We start from the raw sequence: 25,573 nt of genomic DNA, 5'->3' as shown, positions 1-25,573 counted from the left end.
TTATTACATTTTGTTGCATATTTTTAATGAATTTAATCCTTTGTTTAATGAGAAGGCTAAGTGATTGAAAATCAGACTTCAACTATAAAAAAAAATGTGATAATTATTCTTCTGATCTCTCACTGTATTTGAATAGAGATTAAAATGTAATATTTTTCTCAATGATGCAAGCAGAAAAATGTTTAACACATTCTTAACACCTTCATTATATGATTGAAATGTCCTATTGTAAGGTGCATAAAATTTGGTTTAAAAAATGACAATCTTTTGAAGTATTAGGATAAAAAAATTAATTTGAAAAACTAACATTTTAAAAATATAACTTGTGTTGATAAAACTGAAAACTCATTTTGTTAAGAAAAATTTCTTAAAATATAATTTAAAAATTTATATTTCTTGGTAATAGGTTAATTCCAACAGCCGGTCTAGTGGTTATCTCAACGCAAAAAATTAACAACTAATTTTCGAAGTCGAAGTTTCGGAAGTTCGAATCCTAGTAAAAGTTAGTTCTTGTACTAGAGCTATCCACTATCCACTGTCTAATATAGGTAGTGGTACCGGTGTTCTTTGGTGGTTGAGGTTCTATTAACCACATGTCTCAAGAGTGGTCGGCCTGAATCTGTACACGACTACATTTCATTTACATGTCACGTATCATCCTCATTTCACTGGGCCGTAGGAGATTACTTATTGTTCAATAATTCAACAGATTGGAACGTACACCTTAGAAAAATGAAGACATTGTTTATATTTCGAAGAGTTTAGATAAAAGTCAAGTTTTTTTTTTGAGATAGAATTTAGTGAAAAAAACTTTTCAAAGCTATTTTATTTAAAGGCACTTTCGTTGGTATTGTTTTTGCATGAAAAATTCTACAAGATTAAAATTTTCATGAAGCCAGTCTTAGTTTAAAATATATTACTTTCTCAGTAACTTCCCGCCACGAAATAGGGTTTTTTAGAAGTATACCTGAATCAATCGGCGTAATATATAATCTACCATAGTAACTTCATGATTATGGGTTAGATCTTTCTGAGATGTGAATAAACACTAAACTGAAATCGTGCACGCAGCTCACAATAAGCACATGTATTACTAGTTCGAAATTTCGGACTGCCTAAATGCTACAACTTTGGAAGTGCGTTCTCCGAATTTTCATACAAAGAATCTTTTACTTATCTAGGGATAAAGTGAAATCTACAGCTTTTTTTCCCTGTCTTATGACAAACCGTATCAAAACTCAGTGTTTAACCTTGATGGTTAGGATGGAAAAGGGCTTTTAAGAGCAGTTAAATGCTTTATGCTTGATCGTGTACTTACCAACAATTCAGTGACTACGTTGGTTATTCCGTTTATGGAAAATATTGAATCTCTTCAACGCTATTTACCAATGTTATCTCCAGCGATTTTTAGTTACCAACAACCTCTTTCACGAAAAGCTTTCAACAAATCACTTGCCATTAATAATTGTTGTTTCGACTTCCACTGTTTCACGGGATGAATTAGCTGTTATTCTACCAATAAATCGTTGTACTTAACATAATTTTCATAGGTAAAGTGCGGTAAAGAATAAAAGAAAAGTTATAATACTCCGGAATAATTCTTTATAATAATTCTTTCTTTGCCATTCCTTCTTTTCTTCAGACGAAAGTTTAGACAATTGTAATTAAATTTTAGTTCTTCTACAATAAGTTATTAAAAACCAGTAACTAAATTATTAATCCATAATTAATTTTATTAATAAAAGGTTTGGTAAAGACGATAAAAATCATTAAAAGATGGATTACTTAATGATGCTTTTTAACATATGTAGAAAAAAATACTAGTATGCTTACAATTAATGTAGGCCTTAGCATGAAGAATAACACATAAAGTCAATTTTAAATTCTGCATTTCATACTTAATACATTAATATTTCATATATTTAATTATAATTTATATCATATTTGATGTCAGTTTTAAAACCTCCGTGTCTATTTTAAACAGGTTGATGAACGACGCAGGTGACCAGATGATTGCACATGTTTATATGTCTTCACAAGATAAAAATCATCTTACGTTATGAACATCACAGCTGCAGCTGACGATCTTGTTGCAACTATTAGATTAAAAAAAAAAGTATCCTCACTTAAGAAACATACACACGCAGGCACACAATTGGTATAATTCTCTGACAACAAAAAGGTACATATTTTTCAATTATATATATATATATATCTTTTATTATCTTTAACCATCATTAAAATGGTTGTTTAATTCTTGCATTACAAACAAACCTAATTGGCCATTTTCCAGTTGTTTAATTAAGAAAAAAATTATACAAACACATTTAAAATGTAGCATTTTATTTCCTTTTGTCATTTTTTTTTTTTTTTAATTTGCAAATACTGTAGATTTTTATTATTATTATCATTGTTGTTATTATAATATATAATAATTATCACATTAAATTTATCTTTTAATTGAATAATTTAATTTTTAATAATAAAATAGCCAGTAAATACAATAAATATGCAAAAAATCATTTACATAATGAAAGAAGTGGGATGTAATTTAATGATAAGCTAAATATTTAATTGATGTTATTAATTAAAATACCAACTTTAAAATATTAATACTGATTTAAAAGTAGATCGATAAATTCATACTATTATACTTACTCTGCCTTACAAGCTTATCTTAGGATTAATCTGTTAAAAACCCTTTATACATTCATTTTTTCATGACGTTAATTTTAATTATACAAAATACGTGGTTTTATGATTTCTTACAAAACATTGATAATTAATTTTAAAAACTTTCATTGATGTTGCCGAACTTTCTCAGTATTTGTATAGAGCTTAAAATGTTATGTTGTATCCGTCTCACGATCATCATATTAAAAATTAATTTTTTTTTTTTCTGAATTTTTATGGGCATCGACGGCTAAGGTCATTAGCCCTCGTCACATTCTTTAAAAGAAATTATTATCTCCATCAGGATCGTCATATGTAAGGGTGTAAAGGGCCCTTACATTTTATTTAAAAACACAAACTTCACAATATACATTAAGACATAAAAGACAAGGACAATCACAAACACTTACGGGGTGTAAAGAGCCCCGATATTAAAATTTGAGATAAGGTTCTCAAAAGACCATGAAATTAAAATTTCAACTTATCAATACCATTTCTTTCTTTATATATATATATATATATATATATATAAAACTACCGCTTACAGATTCTTTTATCACAGCTTTAAACTTTCATTTTATAGACTTTTAAGAAGTCCACTGGCGTGTAAAAATGCAACTATGTTTTCTTCATTTCCATTATCCAGGTCAGCACTAACATTATTTTTAAGACGGAACTTTCTGAGGTCCTCAAATATGGTACACTCTTCTATTAGATGCTTGATTGTCAGTGTTTTATTACAAACACCGCACATTGGTCTCACTTCGCCGGTTAACAAATATAAATTTGTTAATCGCGTGTGACCGATTCTAAGTCTGGTCACCGCTACTTGTTCACGGCGAGTCAACTTAAAGTCGCTTTTCCATTTATAAGGAGAAGTTTTTACTGAGTTTAATTTTGTATTTAAACTCCATTCAACATTCCGCTTGTTTTTTACTATGTTTGTTAGACGGTTTTTAACATCTGCCACTCTTACAGGGAATGCATCCAAATCATCGCAGACTGTTGCCTTTCTGGAAGCTTCGTCTGCGATTACATTACCTGTAATACCAGCATGCCCCGGAGCCCATACAAATACGCATCGCTGTCCTCGTTGATTTAGAATGTATAAAATGGACAGGATGTTTGCAATTAGGACATCCTTAATGTTTTTGTTCCGAATTGCGACAAGTGCACTTAAAGAATCGGAACATATTAGCACTCTCTCTTCGCAATAGTGTTCAGTGTAGCGAAGAGCTTGCTGAATTGCAGTGAGTTCTGCCGTGTAGACACTGGCCACATCTGGCAGTTTCCAAAAGTGGGCTTCTCCATTTACATATATTGAGCATCCAACACCATGTTCGGTTTTAGAACCGTCAGTATAAATTCTAATATGTTCTTCGTATCTACTGACGGTTGCCAAAAATTCCTGGTGGATGATCACTGCTGGTTTCTTTTTTATTTCTCCTTGAGAGAGATCCAACCTTGTATTTACCGCTGGCAAGAGCCATGGCGGTATTTCTCTAATAGAAATTGCCAGTGTATCTGGAATGGCAATTTCGTATTTACTTCTTAATTCGTGGTACCTAATTCCGGCTGGTCTGGAATAGGTAGCACGACGTTCGTATAATGCAGCCATAGGATGGTTGTTGAAAAGTTTATTATTTATATGGGCAGGATAAGCCCATATATTTGCTGCGTATCTTAGTAAAAGGATCTCTCTTCTATAATGTAGTGGCATTATTCCGGCTTCAGGCATCAGACTAGCCACCGGACTTGTGCGGATAGCGGCTGTTGCATATCTTATTCCGCTATTATGAACTACGTCTAACTTTTTTAAATGCGACTTTCTAGCGGATGAATATACGATACATCCGTAGTCTAGTTTTATTATAATGGATTTCACCCGGACCAGCAGCTGTGTTGCCTGATTTTTCCAACGCTTTCGCGGATTCTTCCATTTTAAATGGTACATTATATGAGTAACTATACTCAGTTCTGAAGTTTAGTAGACCTTCAAGTTGTTCTTTTTTGGTACGAAAATCTTCTTCGTAGTTGGCCGTTCTGCTGGCCTTTTCGAAGTGATTGGATAATAGCTCTGCAATTTCACATGGAGTGTCTTTTATTTCATCTTCATCTTGAAGGCTAGTTATGGGAGCAAAATTATTACGCCCACAAATCGCCTTCACTTTCCTCCAAACATCTGCTGCAGTAGTGGTTTTGTCGATGGATGACATGTATTGCTGCCAGGATCGTTTCTTTGAATCTATCATAAGACGTTTTGCATACGCCCTGTATTTCCTAAAGGCAATAAGATTTTCTATGCTAGGACGCTTATTAAAGGCGTTATACGCCCTTTTCTTTCTTTTTATAGGTTCACTTATTTCATCGTTCCACCATGGAACGGGTTTCTTCATAAGTTTGGATGTTTTGGGAATACATCCATCGCATTGGTTGCGGGATAAATGCCCGCACATCCAATCGATGTACCCCTGCTCTAATCTTCTCCGGCAAGGTAGGCCGGTTAAATGTGAGAACATGAGAGGCTGAAGGTAGGACTTCGCCATTCCTCCTCATGTTCAATCGGCGACACTCTATTACCCTCTGTGATGACAACTCCTCAACAATTTCTTGCTCCGAGCAATTTAGAAGATCCCGACAGACGACCACACCCCTTGAGGTGTTGAGCGTACCGTGGGGATCGACATGTACAGCCAGTTCTCCGATCTTTTTAAGCCCTAGGATCTTTTGAGACTGGACATCATTTACAGTCTCAACATGAAGTCCCGTGAAGGTCTTCCTTATTTCTTTTACAGGGCCACCAGCGCATTTGGTTATCTCCCGAGCGATGAGAAAATGTCTAACCCTCGAGAAATTTCCATCCTCCTTTGTAATGACCAAATATTTGGGTTTCGGTACATTACTACTCTTAAAAAAAGCTTTTTGTAAGCTTTTCCTAGCGTCAATCTCAATATTTCTTGACTCTGCACTCTGGTTGAGCTGGTTGTAGACGAGGGTGTTTACGTGAACCCTTTGCCACGTTTGGTTGTTCAGTTTAAATGTCTTCAACCGACTTTTTTTTACAAACTCACCTATTATCAGTTTGATACAGATAATTCTGTGAGATATTTATACTTTTTTAACGCTTGATAAAGAAAATATTTTAGAAAAAGGTAAAAGTAAGCTGTAAAGAGCCATTTTAATACATAGAACTACTTAAGGCATCGAACTACTACTTTTAGGGGTTGAGAGTTTTTACTACTTAGCAACTTGGGGTAAATAATATTCGAAAACTATTTACATTCCTCATTGAGAGAAAACTTCATTTCAAGTCTGTATCAAAACGTTATTGAATATTAGGAAAAAACAAATTAGTCAAAAAAAAATTTTCCCTTGAGAAACATGGTAGAATACGCCGTGGTGATAGACGGTGGGGGACTAAAAGAGGACAAGAGGTGGTTACTAAAAGGAGAGTAGCAGTCAATTAGAGATGTTTTACTGAGAGATGTCCAAAAGAGTAAATTAATACTTTGATGGTTAGTGTTATCTGTATCTAGATAACCATGTTGTTAGATGTAATTAAAAAGATAAATAATAATAAAATTTTTCTTTTTTTAAGTAAGTTATTCAAATTAAAGTTCTTTAACAAATGTTTTACAACTTCATAAAAATACAAAATACAAATTTATCTACAAGTAATAATTATAAAAAGAAATTACAACGCTGTTATATATGACTAGTAAAGACTATTAGATACGACTCCGGGTGGTAAAAAAAAAGAAATCTAACAACTTAATATAAAATGCAGGTTATATGGAATACTAAAGTTAATGTAAGAATAACAAACAACAAAATATTTATTGATCTAAAACAGATTCTTATATACATTTTTTCATTCTTCAACAGTAGTAAAAAAAAAAACTTTTCCCACATATTATAATATTTATAACAGATTACTAATATTCAAAAGTCCTTAAATACACCCGAATATATAGCACACAACTAAAGAATAATTACATCAAATTATTATAAAATTGGGATATTTCAGATAATTTTATCATATCACAATTATATACTTCAGAAATTCTAGTAAAAAATTCTTTGCATCACATTAACTTACCCTGGTACAGGTTTACAATATTCATTTTAGATAAAAACTAAATCTTTTTTTATATTTATCAAATATATACAACAATAAAAAGAACTTCAAAAAATTATTCCAGTACCCAGTTAATTCGTTTTAAACATATAAGTTAGAAAATTTTTAGTATAACAACCACCGTTTCTAAATTTAAGCCCAGAAAGACTTCTGTAATTAAATAAAATATATTAATGTTAAATAAAATACAAAAATAAATGTTTGAACTTTATATTATTGCCTGCCATAGGCTACTGAACCCACCTTCATAAAAGTTTTTACAACTACTTAAATGAAATTATTTAAAAACAAAAAAATCGTTAAAATTAATAGTGTTAGATATGATACTGGCCCTATAGTGCTTCGCAGCGAAATAGCTGTGGAGGCAAGTTCAAGGTCTATATTACGTCGATGCTACGTGAAGACACTGTCATTTTCTCTAACGGTTATCGAAATTGTCACCGATTTTAATAGTACTTTTCATTCACAATCCTTTTCTTCATCCCTTTTTTAATCAAAATTATATAACAAAAATTCAATTGAGAAAAATGTTATTTTGATTTTACTGTGAGCTGATATAACAATTTAAACAAAGGTTGCCATATGGTGTTATAATAATAATAATAATAATATTTTTTTTGTATTTAATTTTTAAAGTTACAACTTAACAAATAACTTTATGTTCTTAAATATACATTGTCTCTCTAAAAATAATAATTTTTTACACAACTTTTTAATGGAACTTTAAAATGTGAATTTCAATCTGGGAAAACAAATGGATATACTATTAAAGCAGAATGTTTTGAGGAACTCCTGTAAGTGTTCTCTTATAAATCAAAATTTTATCGGTAACATAGAAGAAAAAAGTCTAATATAGCATAAAATTATTTTTTTTTACCGTGTAATTAGCACTGTATAACTTTGAATGTAAGTTATTTTAATTTTTTTATGAATATCATGAGAATATAATTACACATTTCATGATATAAAAGAATACATATGAATGATGTAAGGAAAGTTATATGTCTAGCTTATTGATAATAGATGCATGGAAGAATACGTGTAATTTAGCAACTGGAGTTACTTGGCTGTTGTTTATCTGTAGATATCCATCCACTTTCTCGAGTTAGAACTCGAGAAAATTGCATCCCTTCTTCTTATAGTAAATGAAATTATAGTTTGTTACATTGCTAGTCAGACTACCCCCTCAGGCTTTATTTTTAATTAGACTCAGGTGTCATAGCCTACCGACATCACACAAGATCTTTCAACATAGATGGTCCTACCGAACCTCAAATTGCCCTCACCGAGAGTTAAGTTCTTATCCCTTGCGATATCCTTACTTTTTTTGTATCGTCCTCTAAAGTTATAGTACACGGATTATTACCAGTTAATAATTGCTCTACTTATCGTAGAATTTACAAGCAACATCTAACCACTAGCTACGCTTGTATAAATCCATATGAATGTCAATGAATACAAACTCCACAAGTTTTTAAATACGTAAAAATCATTATGAGTAAATAAAAAAATGCGTAAAAGCTTTTCAGTAAATGTTAATTTTTTTGTTTAAATTAGTTTTTAAAAATACTAATAATAATGTAGCTATTTTTTTTTCTTCTGAGATGATGTGCATCGACTGCTTTGGTCATTTTGCCATATGAGAATGGAAATTTGTAGCGTGTAAGAAATACCACCCCTGACCGAGATTCAAACCCCAGGACCTCCAGATGAAAGGCTAATACACTACCAATCCACCACGGAGATCGGCCGTAGCCAATTTATTTCAATAATAAAACTTTCAGTAATAAAATTGTTCACTTTTATCTGTAAAAATAAAAAATAGATAATTTTTATAAAATTCTGCATTTAACGCTTCAAAAATATTAAGTTTAAAGACTTATAAAAGTTTTCTTTAAACGTACTTCAGCGGTAGCGCGTAAAATCATTCAATTTTCACTTTGAATAACATGATTTAGTTTTCTTCAACTTTTATTAAATCAGATATCATTTACTATTTTTTATTCTTAAGTTTATTTGTAAATCATTACCGCAAATTAAATGATTTATAGCGAAAATAAGGTGAAAGGTATAAATAAACCAATCACAAAATAATATTTCCTATAATCAGCTCTCCATTGTCTATTGTTGGTTGTTTGTCATTAAAGAAAAAAAATAATAGTAAAGGAATATATATATTTCCACTCAGACGAAGTTGTTTGTGGTACTACACAGCCAGTAAGGTACAGGCAATCTCCGCCTTAACTGAGCCATGCTGTTTCTTCTTCTGTATGGTAAGCGGCATGTTATAAGGTATAAGGCAGTGAATCATATGGTTTACGACCAGCTCGTTCTCAGCGTTGAATAGAATCCGCCACTGACAGCTTCCAACATTCTTTGTTGCTTCGAATCACCGCGTTCACACATTTCTTCGAACCCGCGATTTATATATCTTGTATCCAGTAATACGTACTAAACAATAATTCATAAATATTATTACTGTATATGATGAACCATTAAGCAAATCCCCTGCACATTTGTAGAAATGATTATTTTAACTTTAGAAGCTTTGTTATAGGGGATGGATATATTAAATTCTTTATGTGTTTTTCTTTGAACATTGAACTATTAATAAAAATTTAACAATTCATAAATAACTTCATAAGTTTAAGGATAGTTATGGATTTAATTTTATTTTACCCAGAAATGCCCCCTGGTTAATGGGATTTAATTAACGATATTGTTTTTTTAATTGTCAGACCGAGAAATTTCTGAACTGTAATTATGCCTACAATTCAATTGTGGGAGAGTATAATTTCAAAATGTATATAAGTTATAGATAAAATTAAAATATAAGTCAATATAACTTATTCAAATTCGAGTTGGCCATAAATTTTCTTCGTAACTACAATAAAGAACGTCGATTTAAAAATTGTTTAATTCTGAATTTTACATATTACTGTTTTAACAAAATATTTTAATCAAGCATTTATTTAATAATTGTGGTCAAAAAACTTTATATGCCCCAACGCTTAAACATTTTTTTATAGAGTAGACTACTTTGTTAAACAATGGTTTTTAGTTACTGTTCTAATAATTTACTTTAGAGTAAACTTTAACTCAAGTTAACCTTAACCTTAACTCTGTAAACCTTAACTTTAACTTTAATGAATGTCTTTAGAGTAAATAGGATATAGTTGGTTATTGGCCTATTGTTATATATATTAATATATTGGTTATTGGTCTAGTACTGTATATATGTTTTTTGGTACAATTTTTATAATCTGCAAATACAAAAAGTAGCCAAAACTGTTTATTTTTAGTCAATTAAAACCTTTTGCAATTGTCCCTTAACAATAAAAGTCTGTAGACTATTTTCATAATTAATATATATATATATATATATATATATTTTATTAACTAATGAAGTAACTACAGTGAAGTATTCTATGTTAAAGTCATTTAACATATTTAGTTGTTATAATTCAAGCAGTTAGTATTAAGGATCTGAGTTACGTATTTTTGTAATATAAACATTTCCGACTATAATAAATATATTTCCGACTTAATAAACGAAATTCAGGTACTAAAATATTCAGGTAAAATATTATTCAGGTAATAAAATAAAAAAACTATTAAAATTATATGAAAAAATTACAACTGATATGCAATATAATAGAATTATTCATTTTCTTTAAAGAGCTTTTGCCTAAATTCTGTATTTGTTATTTTCTTTCCCTTCGTTCTGTACACATAATGTACATTTAAGGGCGCTTGTAGGTGAATGTTTCACCAGCAAAATATACTCGATGGTATTTGTTAAGTTGGAAAGAATTTTTTTATAAATGTGTATAAATACCTGTCTATTTAATAAGAGATTTTTCTTTAGGGATATTTTATGGTTCTTTAGATTCGAGACATAATAGGAACAAATGTTTAAAAATAATTGATTAAATTATTAATAGCCGTAACGAATTGCGGGTTCATTCAGAAATAAAGGCAGAGGGGTTGGTTGAATAGTACAGATGAGAAAAAGAGAAGCGGGTTTTATAATTAGAGTGGGTGGTTGGAAGAGAACTTTAGTACGCAAGGGGTGGTAACTACGAGAGGGTCTATTAGCATGTTGACACGGCAGCCTTTGTCCAGCGGAAGCTAAAACGCGGCCACTCACTAAGCCGCCTTATTTATGATCCAAATAACCGTCTGGAAACAATAAATTACTGCTCAGTCTGTTCTCAGAAGTGCCACCATTGTTGGCTCAACCGGCACATAAACTACTTACTGTTGTTACCGTGACAAATTCAACAATCTAAAATGTTCGATTGTTCTAAATATCATCCAGCTAATATATATGTATGTGTACCGAGTAACAGAAATAAAAATAGCAAAGCTAAAATAAAAAAATACCAACTTTGGGATGTTTTTCATTTTTTCACGTTGGCTTGATAAATAAAAGGTGAGATTGTGTACCGGACGCGCAATTTCTAAACTGAGAAAACAAAATCTTCAATGTTTAAAACGTCAAGGTACGATTTTTTTTAATTTTCCTGGCATTTTCTTAGAAGTTAAAATTAACCCTTATCACTCTACCCCCAATAATAAAATTCGAAATAATTATTACCCTTACGACCTTATTCTTTTTTGTATTTATTAATTTCCTTACTTTGTATCGAAATAAAAATACATTTCTTTTAATAATTTCCCACAGTAGTTTGTATAGCAAACGTAATAAATATTAACTCAAATTGAATTTCAAATTGAAATTGAATGAAGCTAATGTTACATATTGAGCTAGAATACATTGTCAAATAACATATTAAAACACCTAAAATGACAGTATTATAAGCCTCTTAAACGAAGACTCATTATTTAAAACAATTTTAAAATGTTTCTTTATTTAAAAGCTAGTTACATATCTGTGTAAAAACAACTTATTTAATTAATTAAACTAGATAAGGACGGCTCATTTTTGGCGTTGTCAGTCATTTAACCGGTTATATACATTATTTTTCAATTTTTTACATACAGAAGTGAGTAATTTCACGTTTAACTTTCCATTGACACCGTACAACTCCCCTGATTAATCAGAGCCAGTTTATACCATTATAACAAAAAATAAGAAAGTAGCTATAAGTCTGCCAAGAAATAATCATGGAAGTTTGAAGTATTTATTATCGTTTAATTTGTCGTGCTATATCGTTTCCGATGAGTTTGATTGTTAATAATCCGCTGCACGATATAAGTAAAAATTAATGGTAACCTAATTTTACTCTCCGAAATCTTTTCTGTTAATCTATGTTCCATTTGCATGAAGAATATTAATGCATCCTTAGTACTATTTGATTGGACTTTCTCGGATTTGGGGATTGTTTTTATCTGATGGCTGTACGATCGTTTAATGACCGAAGTGCCTGTAGCGTATTCCTATCTTAAGCATAAAATGCAATATTTTTACTGTTTTAATCATTACCACTTTTGACATAGATAGAAAATACTTATTTCATTTTTTTCCCATTAGTTTATTTTTAATTTTTTTTTAAGAATCATAAATTTCTTTTTACCTTTCTACGAAAGATGAATTTTTTTTTTGATACTAATTCGGATGGTCTAAGATCTAATTTGATCTAAAGATCTAAAGATAGTCTAATTTAATTGTGCTGATTCGTTATCTAGTGGGACTGAAATTTACTCGCATAAAGCATTCATCCAAATCGACGACGAAAATATTTCCAAAATAGATGACAAATATGTTATCGAGTCCGTAGATTTGACAGATTTCAGGTCAAAACTGCATAATTTGTTTGTAATACTCAGATTTTTTGAACAACTGCTATTATTTGGTTTATTATTTATTTGGTTATCACTTTTGTAGTTAGATGATATTTTAGAATTCTATTTCTTTCATTTTGAATTAATTGCCTAATTTTCCAATTCTTTCCTTACAGGATTTATTCTGTACACTTCTTGGATATATATTACAGTCAGTTAACCGGCTCAGTTCATTTACAAAATTCTTTCAGAAAATACTTTCCCTTCAATTTTTCTTCGAGTTTGATCATCTCAAATAATTTTCAAAATCAGTTTTCTTCAGATACAAAATACCTATGAACAGCTTCAAGTCCTTCATGAAAACCCTCAACTATTCCAATAATTGTATGGCCTGTGGCAGTAATGTCATTTTTCTTGTAAACATTGGTGGAATCCATTTCGTTGGTCAATATAATTAAATTTCCGATAGTCTTCTACCATATATAGTAAAGTCGCTTTCTTTCTTTTCTGTCATCACAACCTGAGGATTTCTGAACAAAAAATATTAACTTTCTTCAAGTGAACTACTTAATTCTTGTATTTCCGAGATTGATTGTTCAAAGCTTTATTTAAATGTAAGTTAATAAAGTAGTAAAGTAAAGTAGTAGTAGTAAAGTTAGTAAAGTATGTAAGTATAACTTATCTTATAAAAATTTATTCATAAATTCTTCATATACATTCTCTTTCACTTCAACTCTATTCCTAGAACTTTAATGTAAGTTATGTAAAGCGTTAATAAAATAAAGGGATTCAATGAATTGGTGATTGCGAATCTGGACTGAAGCAGTTACGTAGGAGATTCTTCCTCTCCAGTATTCATTTAGAATTCATTTAGACTTGAAGAGGCGAAAAGCGCATCCCCGTTTTAAAAGCGAATTAAAATAGTTAATTTTCATCCATGCTCACGTGCTTTTCATATTTATTTTGTTATTCATGGTAACCATGCAGTTCTGACTGCCCATGCAATCAAGTTCTGGATCAGATATTTTAAAGGAATAGGATCAATGTTCAAAAAAGAATTAAGTGTAGAAGAACATTGTGTACTCCGATAAACATCGGGAAAATGAAAGAAACAATAGGAAGAAGTCCTAACAGATCATCTCGTTTGAAATCCTTAATTTCAGGCTTTCACATTTTTCCGTACAGCAGATTTTAGAACAACCAATTAGAACTAAAAAAAAGATTCTGCATTTTTCAAATTTTTAATAAACAAAATTTCCTGATCCAAATTCTAATACAGTCCATGAAAAGCCCCTTTCTACATTCTCATATGACTGTGATATCCAATTTCATCTTTTCTAATAAAGCCCTATTTTTTGAGGTCAGCAATGAAAATTTTGTTGGTTACAACCTCCAAGTGTATGTAAGTATGTTGCAGAACCTTTTATTCCCAGATTTCAATAAAAATTTTGTTGGATTTTTCCCTCGTGTAATGTAATTTCTCGGAATGAGAATATCCGCTGGCCATCGGTGGATATTCCTGTTTTGCTGATCTGAATTAATACTTAAATTAAGAATTATGTGATTTCTTTGAAAAGTGTTAGTTAAAGACGAAATTCTACGAAACACCTTAACCACAAACAATCCAGGCACTAAACCAACGAATAGGGAAAGATATTGATCAAATTCTATTGAAAGTACTTTAAAGCGTTATGAATAGTTTCCTCCCCGGGCTTACCGAGTGATTGGAATGTGATATTGAAGTCATGTGATTGATAAATTGAAAAAAGCGGTCCTTTATGTATTTTAATTTGATATCTGTTTTGAAAAATCAATTTTTAATTATTATCTACAATATATTTAAGATAGTCCATTTCACTGAATCACCATTTATTTACAAAGCAATTCTATTTTAATGGTTTCCCATAAAACTTTCTGTAGTAGATTGTGATATATGTTCCATCGGATGTGAAAATATTTTTTTTGTTTGTATTAAAAACATTTCATATTTCAAAAACCGTTGTTAATAGAATTTTTTTCCTTACTTATCTGATAATATTAAATGCTTTAGAAATAATTCTCCTTATAATTATATTTTCGAATAAAATTTTAAACGTTGACATCGAAATAAATGTATTTTATATTGTTACTAATATAAGTTATTACTTGCTACATGAAACATATAAAAATAATTGAAGTTAAATGGCTAATGATGGTCAAGAAGTATCCGACTACAAAAAAGATAACTTGTTAAATTTGATTTACTACAGGGCTAGTAAATAGCTAACTCTTTGCCGTTGTTTAGATTTTATCCCATGTAATTCAGTCAGTATGAATACCATAAAAGTCAGATCTCTAACAGCGAAGATGTGCAGGCGTAAAATATGTAATTCATGTATAGCTATATCGGATGATCGAGGCGAGTAAATTTTACACAAATCATATAAGGAGAGAGTAGAGAGACCTTCTCATAGCATTTAAACGTTAATCAAATTTACACGTTTATGACATAATATTCAAACGAAATATGTAGATATCACTGGTATACAATGTAATAAATATTATGCACATTTTACAGTGTATAATTTTGGCTTTTGTAATACATATTATGGTCGTATTAGAAAAATTGACGTAGTTTTATCACTTAGTCATTTTATCGGGTTAAATTTTATTATAACTTCTACGGCCTCTCTTTACGATACCGTCCACACCAAGTTATTCCAACTACAGTTAATACGACAGTTAAATGCATGTTTCTTAATCCACTTACTGCCACATCACCTTCAGTCACTACGAGCAACAAAAAACTTTTCCACTTTCAATCAAATTTCAACAATTCATAGATATTAATAAAGTCATTCAGAATAATAATTCGACAATTATTCACTATCCACTCATCCGTCATCATCCTGAGAAACTATTACAATCCAAAAATCTGATTTATTCCATATTTACAAAATGACAGCATTCAAAAGAAAGAATTGTAACTGGCTCGTATTACTATTTCATTTACAACTACTTTATAATATATATTAATTTGTAATGAAAATACTCAATTAACAGTTTTATTAGGATCACAATTTTATGTATTTTGAGACTAATCATCTTGCATTTAATTCAAAATTAGCTTCCATATTTTTCGTGATAATTGTCTGGGCATCTTTAATATTATACGCGCCATATACTTGGCGCGATATATCTTTTTCGATGAGTTTGAAATTTAATAAATTCTTCATAAAAAAGTCAAATAAAATTAAGGTAAGTCTTATTTTCTCCCCCCACACTTTTCTATTAACCTGTGCAATTTATATTTGATTTCTGAACTAATGTTTAAATAAAGTGACCGTATCTTGCAGAAATAGATATTTCTTGAAAATTGCCGATAAGTGAGTGGAAAATGATTATTAAAAAAATCCAAATTGGTTGAGAATAAAAAAATATCTAGTAGGCCAAAAATAAATAAAAATATAGTAAAATAAACAGCTTCTAGGATATATTTTTAGATTTTTTTTATGCGTTACAGGCGAAAAAAAGATTAATTTAATATATAGTTCAAAAAATGTAATTTTACTGAAGACATGTTTAATAAATTGCTTTTGTTAACAGGAAAGAAATTTTCGAGTAAAATAAGACTACCCTCAATTTTTAAATATTATAAAGCGAATTAGTTATGATTTAAGTCTTTAAAGAATTCATCGGCAAAGAAAATGCATGCGAAATACAGACTGACAAAATTAAATAATGAAAATGTATAATTAAATTAAAAATAATCATTTCATTAAATGATAATTTTTTTTAATGATGAATTAATTCACTACGAAGTTGCTTGTACATCGGTATGTAAAAATGAAAATTTGTAGCGAATGAAAAGTTCTATGATGACCGAGATTCGAACTCGGGACCTCCAGATGAAACGCCAACCACTCCGCCAAGGAGATTGGCGGAAAAAGATTTAAATATTATGTTTGTTTTCTATATTTTATCTTAGATGTTACCTTCATTTTGAGTGAACCTACAATTATTTATCATGTATTCTATTTATAAATAAAACCAAAATTACGTATTATTTTAATCTAAACATACTTTACTTATTTCGTTGAATATTGTAATAAGTTAATTCAATTAAAATGTATAATAAAATATTAATTTAAAATCTAAAAGCAACATCGAGTAATAATTAGTAAACTGAAACAATTAATTCAGTGGATGAGAGAAATTGCCGAAAGGAAAATAGAGTGACATGGTATAAAATGAATGGAAGTTTATCCTTAAGAAGGGGCCTGACTGTCAAACTCAAATGATTTCTTAATATGGTATGAAAATTATACAGCCACTGTATAATACAACCGAAATCACTACAAAGAGACTTCATTGCCCTAAGAGTAATAATTTAAAATACTCATTATTCTGCTGTTACCAGATCCAAAACTTAAAAGTATAAAAATTGATTTGTGTTTTAAATTGTCCTCACTTGCATCCTCAGTTATTCTCATCTAAGGATAGACCGCCTTGAGACTTGTTCTTAGCTTAATTCTTAATTGCGGTTTGACACTTGATTTTGTCGAAATATTTTCATTTATTTTCCTTCATTTTATTATCAAATTTATTTGGATAAAATATTTGTAAAAAAATTTAAAAAATCTATTTAGTAATAGATCTTAGCAAATTTTAACCTAATTATCACCAATCAAGTAATACATAATCTTATGGATCGCTTTGTAAATCAGTTTGTTTGTATGAATTTTTTTTCGAAATCAGCGATTCTCGATAAAATATACTATTAGCATTTAAGATATGATTGTTTTTCGTTTTACAAGGAAAGATTAAATTTGTCTGTTGTATCATGCTGTACATTATACGGGAATATGGTCTGCCTGTTATAATATTTCTTTGATAATTTTTGATAGTAGTTCAGTACAGAAAATCGTTCAAGTAGTAAATATTTCTAGATATGTCAACTGTTTCTTTATCTATTTGATAACTCTGTATTAGTAAACAGCTAGGCAACATTAAATTTACTTATTCTTTTACAATTACATTGTAAAAGATCTGTTAGTTTACCTTGAAAATATAAAAGATTTAGAGATTGATAGCTTAAAAATATATAATTATATGTTCATATGATATTTTCTACTCTTGATTACTGGGGAAAAAAATCTTGGACCCTCGAACTTACAGGAACCGATATACTCGAGGTTAAATTGCAGTATAGATTTCTTTTATTAGCCTCCTAGGTCCACCGTTAGATATTGCTTCAGAGAACGAGATGAAATGAAAATTTGTAGCGTGTGAAAATGCCATGCCTGACCGGGATTGGAACCCGGGATTGGAACCCGGGACTTCCAAATGAGATACTATCACTCGCGCCACAAAGCCCGGCAGTATAGGTAATTTAAACAATAGAAACTGTGGCTTTTGTACCTTATGTACGTTTTTAATATAAGTTGTATTATAAGCAGCAGTTAAAGTTGATTTGTAATGAAAGTCGTTTATGCATGACCTTGAAATATCAAGGTCAAACATTTTATGCATGACCTTGATATTTAATAACCCTATTTACTCAGTATTATTTGCTCAGTAATATTGTCATTTAACAATTAATTTCTATCATGCCTTGTTTTGTCCCGTTTCAGAATCTTAACTCCCACACATACCCTTATTTTTACATTTAAAAAACTTGCCTGACTGCGTTTTATAAACTGAGTAATCGGTTCCCTTTGTATGATTCAATTTTTTTTTTCACTTTTGTTTAGTACAAGCATCCTGTACTTCATGTTTTGCCGCACCTGCTCTACAATTAATCATACATCAAATATTATTATTACTTTTTTTTAATTATTTAACGACAATGATAATTAATTAATGTATGATTAGTTATCAAAAGGAATATTCTTTTGAAAAAATAGGTATCATACCAAATTTTTAAACAGATTATAAGAGATAAAAAAATAATAAATTACAAAGAATTTTTTTTTTATATTGTGTAAAAAAATGCAGTAACGGTAAATTATGTTTTTCCTATTACATATTATGCATGATATTCTTGTTACATATTAAAACTCGGTTACATATGTATGAGCATAACCTTAAAACAGTAGAATGAAACTAACAATGTAAACTTTAATAAATGTTTTTACATCTTTTTTATATTCTTAAGAACGTTTTTATATTTCACAAAACAAAATACCGAAATAAAAATTCGATAACACGAATAAAAGATAGTTAACGAAATGAAGAACAAAGAAGGTAAATGAGAAGGAGAATAATATTAACAGAGAACTTATTTAATTTTTTATGTATATATATGTGTGTGTGTGCGTGTGTGTGTGTGTGTGTGTGTGTGTGTGTGTTTAAAAGAGACAGTAAATAAAGAGTAAGACAGAGAAATTATTCGAATGTAACACATTTTAACGACACTTTATCGTGAGCGGCGTGTCGTGTTCAAGTAAAGTAATTAGCTAACGACGTCATTCGAAATGCTTCTACTTTATATTAGCCGAACATAAAAAATGAAATATGTGTACAACTATAAAAAGAGACTCATTTTCCTTGACTCATAAACTTTGACATACCTGACTTCATTCATTCCTGTTTCCGTCGGCCAAAGACTAGATCCTAATCGACCCAAATGACTTCTTCCACGTCCATAAGAGTGCGTGCTCGATAATAGCAGCAAATCTACATAGGGTTGCACGCATGCCCTCCTCCTCCTCCTCCTCCTTCATCTATTACTTCTAGTTATCGCTACCGATGTTATTAGTTAAAGTTTACAAGTTCGGTATAGGGTTCGGTCTCTTTACAAAGACTTTTCTATGACCGACAACTTCCCTTATCGTAACCACTTCAAATTGTTTCTTATTAACACATTGTAAAGTTTTCCTATTCAATTTACTTACAACTTATTTCTTAAGGTATTGTTAATAAAATTTAAAAAATCAAATTAACTGATTTTATTTTAAATTACATAAGTATATGTTGTATAAATGTATATATACAAAGCAGTATATTGATTGTCAATAGTACAATAAAAAGAGGAGTAATATTATTATTGAATATTATGGTGTAATGTAATAATTCTTTAACAGTTAATTAGGATTACTGACGGATGACTACATTTGTCGACCAATAGATTATTCTTTTAGTTGTAAAATTCTTTGTTTTACTGTAAGTTTGTATTGTCTAACCATCCACAAGTAGATTCGTAAACATATTTTTTTATAAATTATTTCTTTAGATGTGTTTATTTTTCCCCTTCCAGTGTCTCTCCTTTCGTTATGGAAATGATGTAGACTTTATGTTCCCTTTTTTAAGTTTCTTGTATACTAATTGCCTTTTATTTTATTGTATTTTCGCCCTTTCAAACCTTGTCATTACCAATTTACTACTACTATTTTTGTCTGTTTATGAAATGTTTTAAGGTCTCTTCTAATGTAACATCTGATTTTTATTTTAACTCTAAAGCCAAATTTTTGGATTTTTATAATACTCTAAAGAATATATAGTTGCACGAAGTTTTTAGTTGTCTTCAAAGTAAATCTTTATGATATAGGTTATTTATTTTTTTCACTGTGTTTTGTTTTCACTGTATTAGTTTTATATGATGCTCGGCGGAGGAAATTATTAAAAATTACCAATTTAATGTTAAACCAAATAAAATTTTATTGAACATAATTTTTATTGATTCTTACCCTTTTGTTATAATGTTTTCAGTGGCTTTTAGTAATATGTCACTACATATTACATTTAGTAAAAAGTAAATGTAATATCGCTATATTAAATGTGCTTTTTGACCCATCCTATGTATTGTATGTTCTATTTATAATATAAAAAAGATAGTAACATAATATCTGGTAATGATATTGTGAAAACATTAATGTTTTTGTTACTGAAGATGGCCGTAAGTCACTAAAGTTTGTGAAGTATGTTAAAAAATATGTGTTAATTTAAAGTAAATTTATTTTAGAATATTACTTAAAATTAATAGGATTTTTTAAAATATTTTTTAGCATATCGTTATTAAATATAGATTAAAAAAATAATAATTTCAAAAGTTACTATAAATGTTTCAGTTATATAATTTTACGTAATTATTTTCTGTTTTGTATGTAAAAACCAAATGATAAAATTATTACTAAACTAAATTTTTATACTCATTGTTAATACTCACTGACTTTACTCACGGTAAAGAAATTATATGCTTTTTCAAAATACAAGGGATGGAATTTTATTTCTGTAACATTTACGTATTTTTTTAAATTTTTTTATAAGAGTATGCAGTAAAAATATCGTTCGTAATATCAGTTACAAACAAATAAATTCTAATCATCGTTTAGGAAAAACCATTACTAATAAAAAAATAAATTCTATATATATATATATATACAGAGTGATTCAGGAGGAAGAGGAAATATTTTGGAAACCGATTCTAGAGCTTGAAATATGGACAAATTTTCATGCAAATTATGTCCGCTTTGTTATACAAATATATGAAAACACATTTTGTCAAGTTAGGATTAGCAAAAAATTCGCCTGGATTTCAATTCCCAAAGTGAATTGAAGTCATAACGAAATTTTTAAGGCGTTATATAAGGGTAAACTTGATGATTTGTTTTGTAACCTGAAAATTTTAATAAAACAAGTGCCAAAACTGTATCTCCCTTAGTTTTCATGATATCCGACGTAAACAAAAAAAAATCGGTGATGAAAAACACGTGTTTTTTCGGTTTCAGTTAAGTACAATAACTTTGTTAAATGACTAATAAATGCATAAATTTTATTATCAAATATCGTAGTATAGAATTTAATTCTGAGAAAATTGTATGAAAAAAAATCAACTTTATTATTAAAAACAAAACCTAACGAAGAAATGTTATGGATTTGTAAAAAAATAATAGCTTTTTTTTTGTACAATAAATTAGACCTTTGAAAAATTAAAATACTTTTAATTTATTTTTTGAAAAATACTCATTGTGATTTATACTGTATTAATTGCAGTATTCTTTTTAAGAAAATTAAAATTAATTTAATTTTTTAAAGGCCTAAAGTTATTCAATTAAAAATAGATATAAGTAATTTACAATAAGTGTTTGAAAATTCCACCATTGACGTGGGTGCACTTTTCAATTACTTTCCTTACATTTTCTTTCGCCAAACTTATGATATTCTGGCATTCCTTGATAAGGTCAACAGCAATTAGAATGCGAGCGATCAGTTCATCACGTGTCTACTTTCTGATTGTATATCTTTTAGTTCCAACCCCATGAACAGTAATCTAAGAGAGTAAGGTCCGGTGATCTAGGTGGCCAATTTACCGGCCCTCTACGTACGATCCATTTACCACTAAATCTTTCATCTAAGAATGGCTGTACTTCATCCGTTAAAATGTGCTGGTAATCCATCAAGTTGATAGAAAATTCCAATAGTCCCTGTATTAAACAGAATGAAGGTTTCGCTTTTTGGAGTTAAATATTACCGGAATTTTTAAAATCTTGGCATACTATGACACGCAGCAGTCAATTTGGCTCAGGGAAAAATATAACAGAAAATGAAAATCACTTTAGTCTGCACATTTTTTATAATTTTAGCATTGAGGGCTTGTTATTTTTGATCATTTTTGTGAATGATCTGTACCTCGATTCATATTATGTTTTGACTCTCAACATACCTCTTATAGACTAGAAAAGCAAATAAATTTTACTAAGTCAGGGAATATGTGATTTTTTCTTAAGTTCGTTTAAGGTTAATAAGAACTAATAAGTTAATAAGAGCATGTAATATTTCTTGCAATAAATATGTTTTGTTTTTATTTGTCCGATGAAGACAACTAAAAAACTAAAAACAAAATATTTTATTACACAATTATTGATATTTACTGATTTGAATTCACTCACAAAACATTTTCAGTCAGTTCAGTTAAATCATTTATTTATTTATAATTAATTATTTAACTGTATTGAACTTTAAACTTTTTTATTTTATTTATGTTAATTATTTATTTTATTTTATTTATTTACTTATTTATTTCATTTTTAAGTTTATTTTATAAAATTTTTATTTAACTGAACTTTAACAAGTCAGTTAAATAATTTTTTTTTTTTTTTAAGAAATTATTTAACTGCACTGTATTTCATTTCTTCATTAACATTTAAAATATTACAACCAAAAATAACTATGAAGATTAGTTTTAATAATAGAAATCTTTAAAACCAGAAAGAATCTCTGGATAGAACTTATTTTAAACAAGTAGCTCATTGAAAAGAACAGCCGAGATAAATCTTATTATTAATTATACTCTTATAATTTGTTATTAATGGATTACAGGCAAATTTTTCACGTAAATTTTTATTACGTAATAACTTATGTAAATTTATTTCCAATAACTGTTTTCATTTTTCAATTTTTTTTTTTTAATTTAATGTAGCTTAATAAAAGTAATTAAGCGTCACAAAAAAATTATATATACAGATGTAATGATACATAAGGCTAATTTTGAAGAAGAAAAAATCGTATACCCTATAGTAATTATAGGATTTATAAAATGATACATCATCTACCTTTTTTTACTTAATATATAAAAGTGTAGCTGTTACAACGATGAAAATTATGTACAATTAGTATTTCATTTTTGAAAAGTAAGAAATAGTTATATAATATAAATATTATTTTTTAATTTTATGGCAATAAACAACTAATTTTATTTATTTTTAAAATTATTACTGTATAAAAAATGGGTTATTGCAGTTTGGGACACGTAAAATAGTATTATCCATTAATAGTAGTAATATTTTTTAGTTAGGTCAGATCTAATAATTGTTTCTCTTTACAGTTTACTGATTATGAATAAATTGCATTAGATTTTTGTAATGATCTGTACATTAACCTTTGGTTGTTATTGCTTAAAAAAATTAAAAATATATTAGCTCCATCTACCTTAATAGTGCTTTATTAAAAACAAAGATTGATTTTTTATGTTTTAATTATTATTACATCTCACACTTATGAGAGGTGATAAGTAACAAATGCAAAAAAAAAAATATTATTCATTCTTATGAGTAACTATGACTAATTACAACTAACTGTAATGTAATTAGTTATGTAACTGTAATCAGCTACTGAATTTTAGATTAAGAAAAATAAATAATTTTATTTTGCTTACTAAAACATTTTACTAATATGAGTATACGTATGTAATAAGTAAAATTTAATTTATTCCTATAATTGTAATGACGTAAAACAAAGCACCTGAAAACTATGCAATAAATAGTTATATAAAATAGTTTTTATATAGTTAGTTAAAATGTATTAAATCTAAGGGAAGAAAGTGCTTTATTTCAAATTTAAAGCACTAGACACTTCAGTTTCATAATGGTGTATTTAAACAAATTAAATGTTTATTAATGTTGAGTATAATGTAATTAATTTTTAGAATATATACATCTAGTAATATTTTTTAACGGGTATAATAATGTAGTCGTAATTAATTATAAACTGCAATGTAAAATTCACCGCTATATTTCATAAAAACTTAAATAAATTTGGGGTTAAAGATTAGCTGCAATTAGATCATTGTAATTTATATTATCTGCAACAACAAGATAGATAGGCCTTCACATTAGTTTGTAAAAAAAAGACATTGTGCTAAAATGAGGACAATGAAAAATGCTTTTAAAAAAATATTTTTATGGGCAGTATCATTGTATTATTAAGTAAAAGTTTAAATCCGGCCAAAAATCTAGCGTAAAAATGTGATACGTTTTGTTTTTACTCCTCTTATTCCTTTAACAATTATAAAAATTAATAGAAATAGTGAATGAAATGAATGAAGTTTTTACATGAAAATTAGTGGAATAATAGAAAAGGATCATATCTATGTAATATTTCCTGCAAATAACTCAATTTTTGTTATAAAGAATTCGATGTTATTGATGACATAATAAATGAGCTACTGTTCTTTATTTCCATCATTATCCAGTCAATTATGCTAAAATAAAAATTCTTTAATGTAAAATAATACAACTATATCTAATATATATAGACTGAATAATATACACCAGAACCCCCTATCACCAGTAGGAGTCTCTCTCATTCTCTCTATCTCTCTCTTTCGAAAAATGTACCTGTTCTTTAGTGACTGATTTCTAGTAGAAAAATAATTCTGTTGCATAAAATATTTTAGTAGATTACCGAAAATCATTTACCAGTAATGTTTTGCTTCCATGTGATTAAAACTCCCCCGATCTCCAAGGTATTGTGACTACGAAGTCTTCCTTCTGCCTGAAGAATGCTTTCTTGTACTGCTCTACCTCCAGAGGTAAATCGTTGCTTTTCACCGCCTTTTCCTTATTCTTGATTTCATCATCCCTATTGTCGTTTATCTAGTGTGCCCTGCTATATTCTGTATGCTGAGGATGTCGGACTAGTAAACCAGCAGATCTTTGTTTTGATCTGATCATTGCGGATCAGGAATTATAATTGAAGTATCTGCTTGGTAAAACTGAACCTCGTAATTCACCCAAAAATTCTAATACATCCTATAACAAATCCTGTTATTAAATGTACTGAATAATCCTGAATTATACATAGTAGAAATTTTAAATCAAACTCTGACAATGTTCGAGAGTTCCTACAAAATGATTTTTAGTTATATAAAATGTGTGAATGTTTGTGATACAAATTATTATTAATGTAATTATATACGTTATCTACTTTAAATATATATAGATGTATTATATATATAAATTTCACTTTTAAATCCTATGAATTCTTACCGATTAATTCTACCCACATATGAAATCTATTCATTGCATTAGACAATCTATTTAATTAATTCTCATGTTTTGAATTGTAATTCCAAGCATGAAATTACTTCGAATTATTTTGCAATTATTTCTAACATGTATTTATTTCAATGAATTTTTTGTGGTAATCTTACTATTCTTATTATTATTATTGTTGTTAAACGTGCTTTATATCATAAAGATGATTAATAATGAGAGGTTATTGTCATAATAGTGGAATATTAGCATATTTTATTAA

At 28.8% G+C, this 25,573-nt stretch overlaps 1 long non-coding RNA gene across 1 annotated transcript in view; it reads left to right on the top strand.

Moving 5' to 3' along the window:
* LOC142319492 (uncharacterized) overlaps positions 1 to 25,573 on the top strand; it is a 134,713-nt gene that overhangs the window by 34,927 nt on the left and 74,213 nt on the right. The window contains exon 3 of the long non-coding RNA XR_012755206.1: positions 1,985 to 2,182. This is a non-coding gene — a long non-coding RNA (uncharacterized LOC142319492). The remainder of the gene's footprint in view (positions 1 to 1,984; positions 2,183 to 25,573) is intronic.

This window comes from Lycorma delicatula, chromosome 2 (genome assembly GCF_047948215.1).
Source record: "Lycorma delicatula isolate Av1 chromosome 2, ASM4794821v1, whole genome shotgun sequence".
Lineage (NCBI taxonomy): Eukaryota > Metazoa > Arthropoda > Insecta > Hemiptera > Fulgoridae > Lycorma > Lycorma delicatula.
The sequence above is the reverse complement of the archived record's forward strand: the minus strand, read 5'-3'. Positions and strand labels throughout refer to the sequence as shown.